General features: G+C 37.1%; 1 protein-coding gene and 1 pseudogene across 1 annotated transcript in view; both read left to right on the top strand.

Annotated features, from left to right (window-relative positions):
• PPM1A (protein phosphatase, Mg2+/Mn2+ dependent 1A) overlaps nt 1–12,599 on the top strand; it is a 50,225-nt gene that overhangs the window by 25,780 nt on the left and 11,846 nt on the right. The gene's annotated exons all lie outside the window — the stretch shown is intronic.
• Nucleotides 4,545–6,651, top strand: LOC119531391 (annotated as a pseudogene).

Raw genomic sequence — 12,599 nt, 5'->3', positions numbered from 1 at the left:
TAGTTTGGAGACTAGAGTGTGATAGAAAAAGTGGACCAATATGAGAATATTTAGGGAGTATAATTCATGGGGCTTGATGATGGACTATTAAAGGATATAGGGTAGAAAGAGGTCAAAGGTATCTCCTTGCTTTCAGTTCACTTTGATGGATGATAGTGACATTCACTGATAAAAGCTGTAGATATGTGAAAGATTGCCTAGGAACAGAACCTAGAGGAGAGGACTTAGGTCTAAGCCTTGAAGAATGACAATATTTAATGGTTTGGGAGAGAAGGGGTGAGTCTGCAAAGGAGACAACGATGGAAAAGCTAGAGGTAAGAGAAAAACGGGGAGGGAATATGTGGCATCTTGAAAAGCCAGTGGGAATAGTGTTTCAAGAGGGAGTATTGTGTTGAATGCTGTTGTGAGCGGTGACTTAGATGAGAACAGCAGATGGATAGCTAGAAGGGAATCTGTCATATGAAGATGGATTTTTAATGGGAGACATTTGAGTATCTTTAAAAGTTAACATTCCAGTTGAAAGGGAGAGTTTGAATATAAAGGAGATTAAGAAGATAACGTAAGATTCCTGAGAAGACACATAAGTAGTGTAAGATTCCATTGAAGCATGGGCTCCAAAGCTAAAGTGTACAGATTTCTCTTAGATGAGAGGACAGAGTCCTCTTATATAACAAAAACGGAAGAGGATAGTTGGGTACAGATAGGGTGGGTTTGTCTGTTTGGAATCAACTAGATGAGAAAAGCCCTTCTGAGTACCGGAACATTCATTGAGGTGGTCATCTAATATATTGATTTGTGTTTTCTGCGGTATCCAATCTACTATCCATTGTCTCTCTTGAAATTTTTAATTCATCTACATGAACTTATTTTTAGGGTGCCTTTTGTTTTTTAATTGATAGTCGGCAATTCTTTTATTCATTCAGTGACATTTTATAGCTCACCAAAGAGTGTGTTGTTTTCAGTAGTAACTCTTCCTTAAGGCTTGTCTTCCGTTCTTGAACTTTCTGTTGAAGTACAGTATGATATGTATGACTTTTTTTTTCTCTGTATGTTCACAAACTGAACACACCCATATAACCAGAACCTGGATCAAGACATAGAGCATTACCAGTACCTCAGAAACTTCCCCACATGGTCTCTTCTAGTCACTACTCTCCCTTCCCAATCCACCCACGAACTCCCTTCCCCTCACCCACTGTCCTGACTTTGAACAGCATAGATTTATTTTTATTATTTTTATATGGAATCATATCGTATATTCTCTTGTGTCTGGTTTCTTTTGCTCAGTGAGATTCAGCTGCATTTTAGTGTGTAATTGTAGGAAAAGTTTAGATTTTTTTGCCTTTCCTTTTTATATCTTTGGTAGTTTAGAAGTTTAGAGAACAAATTTTATAGAGTAGGGTAATCTTGTATGCAGAGGAAGAAATGGCACTGCAGGAAGTTTAAACTTTGTTGTGTGACAATCTTCCCTCCTGTCTGCCTTGTGTATTATGTTTAAAAAAACTTACATTTTTAGATTTACATTACTTCATTTGCAATTAAGCAGTATAGCACATGTAGGAGAATTGGAGTGCCCATCTAGAAACCTTAGGCCCAAGTCTCAGCCTTACTGCTGAACTAGCTTTGTGACCTTGGGCAAATCATTCTGTTTCTTTGGACCTTCTCATTTGTAAAATAGGTTTAGACAGATCATTTCTACATTTTGGCTCTGGTGAATTACACAAGTTATCAAAGTCAAATTTGTATATACAAATATGCATAATAATTTTTATAGCAGTGATGAGAGATATTTCAGGCTCCAAATGGGAAAGAAATTACCCAGAGATTAGCTTTTTCTTTCTTTTTTTTTTTTTTTTTCAAATTTGCTGGTAAATTTTGTTCATGTGTTTATTTGCATTACCACAGATAATCTTGAGATGGCTGCATTGGATTACAAAATATAATTTACGATTTGCTATGTCACAGTTTGGGAAGTCAAAAGTACTTTGCGGATCCTAAATTATCCTTTACGGAGATAGAGCCATTAGGAGTCTGTGTTTCTTCACTGAAACCCAAGAAACATATGCATTCCAGAGGTCAACTGACTGTCCTCATCTTTGAGGACAAAGTTCATTCATTTATAAGCATTAGTGAGCAATGTAGTATATGCTAAAGATTTGGTAGCAGTAGAAAGTTTGCATCCCACACTCCACTGCAAATAACTTGAATGTTGCCATGTTTCACACTGCTACTATTGAATGTTGCCATGTTTCACACTGCTACTAGCTAGTGAGCCCTTTCCCCCCACTTCCCCAGGGAGCTTCTAGTCTCACTTGTTATATAGTTTTGTCTCTGGATTTTCTCCCAACTTTTAAATTTCTTCTCTCTCTTATGCAGCTCTACTCCAGATTCTCCTCTTAAATTTTTATAACCAAATCTATCTTAGTGCTTATCAAACAGAAGACCTCCAGTTACCAGCTTCTGTCTACCCTTCTTGGAACTCCTGTTAGGCAATGATCTTGTTATTTGAGTATATCTTTCAAGCTTACCCCCGACCTAAAGTATTTGATCATAGTGTTTCTCAGAAAAGGTAGGTCTTGCCCTAAGAATTCTTTTATCAGTTGCTAAGAGAATATTTTCTCCATGTTGTTGACATGTATCTGTTTTGTTCTCTACTTAAGGAGCCTGGAGAGGAGTTCTATATTAGATTATGTGTCCATTAGGTAGACAAGAATATAACTTAAAGGGTTTTTGGTTTTTTTGTTTTTGTTTTTGGTGGCTTAAAACAACAGATACTTATTGTCTCTCAATTCCGGAGGCCAGAGGTCCAAAATCAAGGTGTCAGCAAGCACCTTTAGAGGTTGTTATCCCTCTAAAACCTGTAGAAAAGAATCCTTCCCTGCATCTTCCTGTCTTCTGTTTTACTGGCAATCCTTAGCATACCTTGGCTTGCAGCTGCAGCACTTCTTTGCCTTCTCATCACATGGAGTTTTCCTCTATGTCTGTGTATCTCTGTTCTTATAAGAATACCAGTCATACTGGATTAGGGCCCACCCTAATCCAGTTTGATCCCATCTTAACTAATCACATCTTCAGAGGCCCTCTTTCCAAATAAGATCACATTCACAGGACCAGGTGTTAGGACATAAACATATCTTTTTGGGGTACACAATTCAACCCATAACAGTATGGGTAACTGATTTTATTTATCCATTCAGCAGGTGATGAGCATTTGGTTTAGGGTTATTTCCACTTTTTGATTATTATGAATAAGGCTGCTATGAACATTCACATACAGGTTTTTGCGTGGACATGTGTATACCTAGAAATGGAATTGCTGGTAACCTATATGGTAACTCTTTGTGTAACATTTTGAGGAACTGTCAAACAGTCTTCCAAAATGACTGCGCCATTTTATATCCCGAACTTCTATGTATGAAGGTTCTAATTTCTCCACATCCTTGCCAGCACTTGTTATATTGTCTGTCTTTTTGATAACAGCCATCTTATTGCAGGTGAAATAGTATCTCGTTGTGGTTTTTGATTTGCATTTCCCTGATGGCTAATGATGTTGAGCATCTTTCCATCCATTTATTGGCCGTTTGCATATATTCTTTGGAAAATGTCTATACATGTCCTTTGCCCATTTGTAAATTGGGTTATCTTTTATTATTTAGTTTTAAGAGTTCTTCATATATTCTAGATGCAAGTCATTTATCAGATATATGATTTGCAAGAATCTTCTCCAACATTATGGTATGTCTTTTAACTTCCTTTTGGTGTCCTTTGAAGCACAAAAGTTTAAAATTTAGATGATGTCCAATGTATTTATTTTTTTCTTTCATTTGCTTGTGTCATATCTGAGAAACCATTGTTTAATCCAAGGTCATGAAGATTTACTTCTATGTTTTATTCTAAAAGTATTATAGTTTTAGCTCTTACATTTAGCTCTATGATCCATTTTGAATTAATTCTTTATGTGGTGTGAGGTAGGTGTCCAACTTCATTCTTTTACATATAGCTATCCAGTTGTTCCAGCACAATTTGAATTGTCCCCATTGAATTGTCTTGGCATCCTTGTCAAAATTCAATTGACCATAAATGTGAAGGTTTATTTCTGGGTTCTTAATTCTATTCCAGCTGATCTGTATGCCTATAAGCACTCTCTTGATTACGTTAGCTTTGTAATAAGTTTTGTAGACTCACTCTGGAATGTGAGTCCTCTAATTTTGTTCTTTTTCAAGGTTGTTTTGGTTATTCTGGGTCTCATGAATTTCCATATGAACTTCAGTTTCTGCAGGAAGCCAGCTGGGATTTTGATAAGGACTGTGTTGAATCCATAGATGAATTTCCAGAGTATTGCCATTTTAACAATGTCTTCCAACCCATGAACGTGAGATGTCTTTCAGTTTTTTAATGTATTCTTTAATTTCTTTTAACAATGTTTTGTAGTTTTCATAGTATAAGTTTTGCGTTTCTTTTTTAAAATCTGTTGCTTAAATACATTACTCATTTTGATGCTATTGTAAGTGGAATTGTTTTCTTAATTTCTTTGTCAGTTTGTTCATTATTACTGTTCAGAAATACAATAAATTTTTGTATATGGGTTTTGTTTCCTGCAACTTTACTGAACTTACTAGTTTTAATAGATTTTTAGTGTATTCCTTATGATTTTTTATATTCAAGATGATGTCATCTGCAAATAGAGGTCGTTTCACTTCTTCCTTTCCAATCTGGATGCCTTTTATTTCATTTTCTTGCCTAATTGCCCTGGCTGTCACTTCCAGTACAATGTGGAATAGAAGTGTTGAAAGCAGACATCCTTGTCTTATTCCAATACTTAGGGGGAAGCATTCAGTGTTTTACCATTAAGTATGATGTAGTATGAAGGTTTTTTGTAGATGCCCTTAATCAGGTTGAGGAAATTCTCCTCTTGTCCTAGTTGAGAGTTTTTATCATGAAGGGGTATTCCCTGGTTGATTTTAAGCCAGAGGGTTGAACATTCCTTGCGTCAATGAGATTGCTCTTCTGGCTTAGTGGACTCCTCACCTATATTCCCTACTGGGATGGTGTGAGTAAGGTAGGGAGACGTGTGTTCAGCACTGAGAGAGATCATTCTAGGTCTGCAGTGACTGTGGCATGATAGTAAGGACAAAATGAGTTCCTCTTTGTATCCTCCACATGATGAAGTGAATTTGCATTTGTGATACAAAAATTTAATTTATCTTGTTGCAAGCAGCCAGGCTGGTGCAGTCCCAGCACCATAGAGCCCAGCATTTGGCAGGGACACCTGTCGTTGCTGGGGTGGAAGGCTCCATGAAGCCGGACATGGAGCCACTGCCCTCCCGCAGTTCCTCAGCGCTTCACTCCCATGCATCGGCCACCAGCTGTCTTATAGGGTTTTATTCTTCAATTTTTATTGAAGTATTCTCCTGAATTGTGGGTTGAATAATTCTTGTTACTTCTGGTCTAATATGTTGCTTAGGGATCTTAAATAGAACCTGTAGAGCTTTTTTTATTTGGGATAATTCTGCACTGATAAAACTAAATGACTAGATTCAAGACTCTCCTATGATTTTGATATCAGCTTTGCTTATTAAAAGGCACTGGCTAACTTTTAACGAATGACTTTCTGGCGCAGCTGTAGAAGTTTTCAATTTAGGAGTTTTTAAGAGTTAGTTTGGTTTTAAAAGACACAAAACATTCACCATGTTTTCTGAGTACATCAAAGATGAATCCAAGTGTGTTCAGAGGAGGCATAGGAAGAGTAGGGTACTGTGGTCTGAGCTAGTGGGTGAAACTGGCAGAGCAGAAGGTTGGGCGAGCAGTCTGAATGCCAGAATGGATAACTGTTTCACTACAGCATTTGAAAGTGCTTGTGTACTTAGCCTCATTTCCACCGTCTATATGGCAGTCTCAATTGGCACAGACTTCTGGTTTGAATATCGAAGTCCAGTTCAAGAAAATTCCAGTGATTTGAACAAAAGTATCGGGAAGACTTCTTTGGTAATGAGTCAGATGAAAAGACTTAAACTGATGCACTTTTCCAATAACCATACCCTAAAAGACACTGGTACAGCCACCAGAAAAGACAGAGTTATTCAGTGTGGAACAGAATGCATCAGTTTCACACTAAATGAGAAGTTCATGGAGAAGTTTGTTGATCCTGGAAACCACAGTAGTGGGATTGATCTTCTAAGGGCCTGTCTTTGGCACTGCCAGTTCCTTTTGCCTTTTCTTAGTCTAGGTTTGATTGTGCTTTGGGGCTTTGGTTAGACTTTGTGCTTGTATCTGCTGAAGCTTATTTCCCACCATTGTCACAGGCATTCTCCATATTCTTGCAGGTCTGTGTACACTGGATTCAGTAAGTTTTTATGTTGCTGGAATTGAACTACTCCACCAAAAACTAGAGCTGCCTGAGAATGTGTCGAGTGAATTTGGATGGTCCTCCTGCCTGGCTTGTGTCTCAGTTGCCTTACAGTTCATGGTTTCTGCTCTCTTCCTTCTGGGCTGCTCACACCAACCAGAAAGAGTATACCGTAATGAAGGCGTATCACTTGGCATGAGCAAGCAGGAAGCTCCCAGCTTTGTAATTAGCAATTTTATTATTTTAAAAATATTTTCCCTTGCCCCCTTCCTAACTGCTTTTAGTTTTTTTTTTTTCTTCTGAATATACGATTTTATTCTGCAAATCCATTTTATTTATATATAGAAAGATACTTACATAGCTTTTTTTTTTTAATACTACTATAATTTATATGGTTGGCTCTGAGGGATTCCATCTTCCAAACAAACCAATCTAGGTTCAGAGTCCAGAGAGAGAGAAAAATGGGTAGAGACATGGCATAAATTTGAGAAAGAAAATTGATTAGAGGGAAACTGACCCAAAGTAAGTTCTGCTGTCTTGTTAGACATGTCAGTAAAAGTACAGTAACCATATTTATTCGACTAGAAACTCTTTAGTTTCTTTGGAGAGTCTCTTATCATTGTCATAACTTCATGTTCATTTTGTTGTTGTAAACAGCAAGCCACTAATAGTATTAGTGCTATTTTCAAACCTTCAAGCTATATAAAATAGGGGACTTAGATATCTAAGAGGCTTTTCCCTAAACATTGGCATTTAACTTCAACTGAGGTGAAATATGGCAGCTGTTTATATTTATACTGTCTGTCTACAAGAAAAGAAGTGAAAAATAAGGTTTACTAGAAGTTTTAACTTTGTAACTATATAAATTCCAATTCAGCTACAGAAAAAAGGTTAATCTTTTATTTTTATTAAATTTTTTTTATTCACCTTAATGTGTAAAGAGGATCTTCAGTACTGCCAGACTGTTTTGGATTTTTGTGCCTCCCCTCTTCATACACAGGCTTGTAAAACAAGTGTTTTCTTTTTAACATTACAGCTGGGGTCACAGAGTAAAATTCCCCACCTGCTATCTGTTTATTCTAGCTAAGTACCCTAAAGAAGGTTCTACCCTAATGACCCTCCAGATCTAGGAAAACTATCACAAAATCTAAAGTTTTGGCTGGCTGTTAAATCTCCAGCTGTGGTCTTTATTTCTTGTGGTGACATTATGTGCCTTTCCTTGCCGAAATCCTTTCCTGGTGTGTATCAGCATTATTTAATGTACTCTAATTCACTCATTTTTTAATAAGTATGCCTATAAACATTGAATTCTAAAAAATCTTATTTATTCCATTACTGTAGCACTAGGTAGATTTTTAAAAATATGTAACTTAGTAATTTCTTGCCATATCCTAAATCTGTCTTTAAAAAAAAAAAAAAAAAGTGAGAAGAGACCCAGAGATGGGGGAAGAGATGACTCCAATCTTATGATTGTCATAGAACTTTGTTTTGAAAACTTCAGATCAACTGATTATGCTAGTGTTTCTCTCAGAAACTAAGAAACTCATGGGTGAATTGGGGTTCAACAATTATAGGTATATGTCAATGTAGTAATTTGAGTAAATAAAATACTCTTTATAGTCCACTTATGGAAGATGGCTCTGTAATCAGTATTTATAATAAGTATATACTCTGGTAAGTATTATGTTTACATAACCATCTGCTATATTTATGTAGCTGTAGCTGTAGCTGTAGTTGGCTGTTTCACCAGGACTCTATAAATTACTCAAAACTCAGGGAGGTAAGATTTCTGAATTGCCTATTCTCACTATATAAAAGTCAGACAACAGAATTATTAATTTCCCCTGGACTATATTTTTACAGTTCCTATAGAGCTGGACTTAAAATTGTTTCTGATGGTTGACTTGATTTGTTAATTTACATCTCTAATGTTTTTCAAAAGTCTGGGTTTGATGTTTAGACAGTGTACCCTATTTATCTTCAAAGAATAATTTATTTGGTTGTTTCATTTGCATATCTCGAATATCACTAATGGACTTTTCTATAAAGAGGGAAGTAAGTTTCCTGTTGTAAAGTATGGTCAGAGTCTCCATGTGGCTTTGTATGTAGGAATAGCTTCCATTTGTTGAGTACCTCATTTGTGCAAAGCCTTGTGTGTCTACTTTGCAGCCATTATCTCATTTAAATCTTGCTACAACATTCAGAGGTAGTAATATACCCATTATACAGATGAGGAAGTTAAGGGTTAATACCTTCGCTCCTCCCCCTCAGCCTAGCAATTGAGACATAGAGATTAGGCAACTTGCTGTTGACCTTCAACAAATTTCTTAACCTCCCATGGCTCAGTTTCCTCATCTGTAAGACAGGGATAATAATAGTACCTACCTTTTAGGGATTGTGTGATAGTTAAAGGAGTTAATACATGCAAAAACCTTTAAAATAGTGCTTGGCTAGTAGTAATCCCTCCATAAATGTCATGTGTTGTTATTAAGCCTGTGAGCACCTGTTGTCTCATCTAGTTGTACTGAGTGAGGATGTAGGCTATAGGAAAAATGAAAGAGAAAGCCAGGCTCCTAACTTAAGATATACTTACCTCTACCTTAGGTAGGTTTTAAGAGCATTTTATGTGCTTTTTTTTTATTTCTTGATTTCCTTTTCTTTGGCTCCTGGTTTGATTTTCTTTTGACTTCTGAGTAAAAGTAATAAAGGAAAAACTAAGAGATAAAGCAGAGAGTATGTTCCTACAAGTCCCTGTTACTTCTTCAAAGCCCAGAAAACACATCACAGATACAGTTGACTCCCCGTTTTGGTCCATTTTCTGAAGCCATTCTCTTCTTTTTCCTTCCAGAGAGAAACTAGTCATTCAACAAATATTATTGAACTTCTGCTGTGTGTTAGACTCTGTTTTAAGTGCTGGGAGACACCAGTGAATAAAAGAAAAAGTCCCTGCTCTCATAGACTACCCACTATACTGAAGTTGGCCTGTATTCTTCCTATCCTTGTTTTTATACTTTTACGAAATATGTAAACAGTTGTTTTGCACCATTGTTCAGCATATTGCCTTTTATTGTTGTTTTTGAGAAATACATGTATTGATATACATAGACCTGTTTTGCTGAATAGTATTCCATTAATTTATTTATCCACAGTTGGAAGCAAGTTGTTTCCAGTTGTTTACTATTACAGTTCTCTAAAAAGATCATTGTACCTTGGGCATATGGGAGCGTTTCTTAAAGTAGCATGTTCAAGCTTTTTGACTGACCACGGTAAGAATCACATTACTTCGACTCAGTAAACACGTATGTATGTCTGAAACAAAAACTTCAAGAAACAGTATTTATTTACCTTTACTGGTAAATATTGGATGCACTCTGTTTCATCTTTTTAAAATGCAGGCCACAGAAAACTCATTAAATTGATTTCATCACCCATGTCCACAATTTTCAAAACATTGCTCTCAGATATATAATTAGAAATGGAATTGCTAAGTAGTTGCTTATGTGCATTTTTACTAGCTGTTGCCAATTGTTCTTCAGAGTTTTTGTATGAATTTATGCTCCCAAGTATGGGGAGTTCCTGTTTCCTCACTTACCAACTCTTGGTATTGCCAAATGAATATGAAGTAGTGTTTTGTCACACATTCACCTTTCACCATTTATTAATGAGGTTAAAACTGTGTTTTAAAGTATATCATGCAAAGATTTTAATTTAAAGGTAGTCAAAACTGGTAGCAAGGAGTAAACATATGGTTGACTCCTCCCTCTGTCAGGAAAAAATAGTATAATAATTATGTAATAATATCTATACTATATTGTACTTATAATGTATTAGTCACTTTGTTACGTGCATTGTATGCATTATTTAATTTGATCCTCAAAAGAACCCTATAAAATTAGTACCATCTTCATTAGACAGATGGAGAGATTCAGAAAGGATAAGTAGTCACACAGTTATTAAGTAGTAGAGCCAGAATTTGAAACCAGGTTGATCTAACTTCATAACTTCTTGATCTAACTTTCATGCTACTGGGGAATTCTTAAAGGAGAAGAGGAAAGTTTGTCATTCCTGCCTTCTGTTGGTTTACCCATTGAGTATGTTTTTTAGTTTTACCCGTATCTTTTGTTTTCTTTCCTCAAAATATTTAGCCTGGAATAGTGGTCTTGATTCGCCACAATTTAAGTTGAGTTTTTCTGTTTGACCCTTATGTTGCCTGTCTCCTTTCCCACATCTGCTGAGGCATTCTATCTAATCTTTACAGTGGTTTGCAACCTCATTGTGCCTCAGATCACATGTGACACTTTTTAAAATATACACATCTAGTTTCCAAGCCTACTCTGGAAGTTCTGATTTGGGATTTTTTTTCCCCAAAAAAAGTCCACTAGTAATTCTATTACACAGCCATGGTTAAGACCCATTGCCTTAGTGATTAAAGTTAGTGCTTTAAATAGTCAGGCAGACTTGGATCAGAATCCTGATTCCTCTAAACTCATTAGTGGATTAACCTTGGCCAAGTTTGTCAGTCTCTGTAATTCGAAGGTTCCTCATCTATAAATTGAAGATAATATCATTAGCCACTTTAAAGAGTTGTTGAGATTAAATAAGGTATTGCTTGTAAAACACTTAGCAGAATGATTTAGAATTCTTTTTAAACATTATATGATAATAAGTTGTCATTATGCTATTCTTTCTCCAGTCAAAACTCACTGTTGCCATGGACTTGGTATCAGAAAACTATTCTGATTATTACCACCAATAGGGATATATGATGGCTAGTTTACATTGTTTACCTTCCATTAGTGGAATAGGGGAAGGAATAGACAGGAGGATGGTTTATCATTACTTAATAATTAATTTTTAATCAACCAGTCTTTTCTGCCTGTGTATCCCTTTGACCCTAGAAGGAAAAATAAGGAAAAAAAGATTTCTGGGGAACCAAATGTTGTTTTTATTGCCCTCCTAACAGGTTTTTCTTCTTCCATTTTCTCTCCCTGCTTCCTCTCTGAGTTTAGCATCATTGGCATTACCAGTCCCCTCATCTCAGAACTGCATCCTGATTTACCTAGGTACTTTTCCCCATCCCCTGCCCCCCATTTCCCAGCTCCCCTTAAAGTTCTGTTCATCATTCTATCCTGCTTTTGGATTGCTTTGAATTGAATTGTGACTAATTTGATGACTTTGATGCCAAGTCTCTACCTTTCTAGATTATTACTCAAATAAGGGACAACCTAAATCTGACCAGCTGTTTCCCTACATTGCATGTTGGCCTATTCCAGGCCAGGAATTTTAACTTTGGAGTAGTGGGAAAAGATTAGGTTGGCTGAACTTTCAGGCTTTCAGGAGGGCAATCACTAGATCCTTAAATTTCTGTTACCATTTATGCATAATGGTCATAGAGTACAATAATGCAATACAATAATGTTATTACCATTAGATTAATAGATTATTCTGATTACCAATAGATTAATTTTGTTTTATTTGTATATAATAAGCTTTCCTATATGTATGTATAATTGCTTGCACTTGAAAATTGGGGCAGGAACATTTATAGTCATTAACTTGGTGGCTTTATCAGACTCAAAAACCTTGTTGGACTTCCTCACCTGGATTGTTGCTGATGTTCTCACAAGCACTGGGGACTGACAGCTTGACATCCTTGCCCCTGTGAAGCTTGTTACTGCAAAGGAGAGGCTGAACCTGCTTGTGGTTATATAAGCCTGGGAGTCTCCCCCTGGGTGCCTCTTTGTTGCTGGGATGTGGCCCTCTCTCTCTAACTAGGCCACCTTGGAGGGTGGTCTCACTGCCCTCCCCCCCTGCCTGGGACTTGGCTCCCAGAGAGTGTGGATCTCCCTGGCAACTCAGGGTGTAGCTCCCAGGGATGGGTCTGGACCTGGCTCGTGGGATTGAGGGCATCTTCTTGGCCAGGAGGGAGATGCAGGATGGAATGAAATATGGCTTCGGTGGCTGGGGATTTTGGGTGTGGTCGGGAGGTCACTCTGGTGGACGTTCTTGTGCACTATATATATATATAACACTTTTTAGGTTTTAGTGTATTGGAGTTGCTAGAAGTGAATACCTGAAGCTGCTGGGCTCCAACCCAGTGGCCTTGACTCTTGAAGATGACAGTGTGGCGGTGTGGACTGCCGGGGGTGGCAGTGTGGTTGTGAAGGTCTTATGGATCGTACTCCCTTTGTCCAGTGTGTGCATGGATGAGTGGATAGATGGGTGCAAAAACTGAAGGAAGGGTGGGGTGGAA

Source organism: Choloepus didactylus, chromosome 4 (assembly GCF_015220235.1).
Source record: "Choloepus didactylus isolate mChoDid1 chromosome 4, mChoDid1.pri, whole genome shotgun sequence".
Taxonomy (NCBI): Eukaryota; Metazoa; Chordata; class Mammalia; order Pilosa; family Megalonychidae; genus Choloepus; species Choloepus didactylus.
The sequence above is the reverse complement of the archived record's forward strand: the minus strand, read 5'-3'. Positions and strand labels throughout refer to the sequence as shown.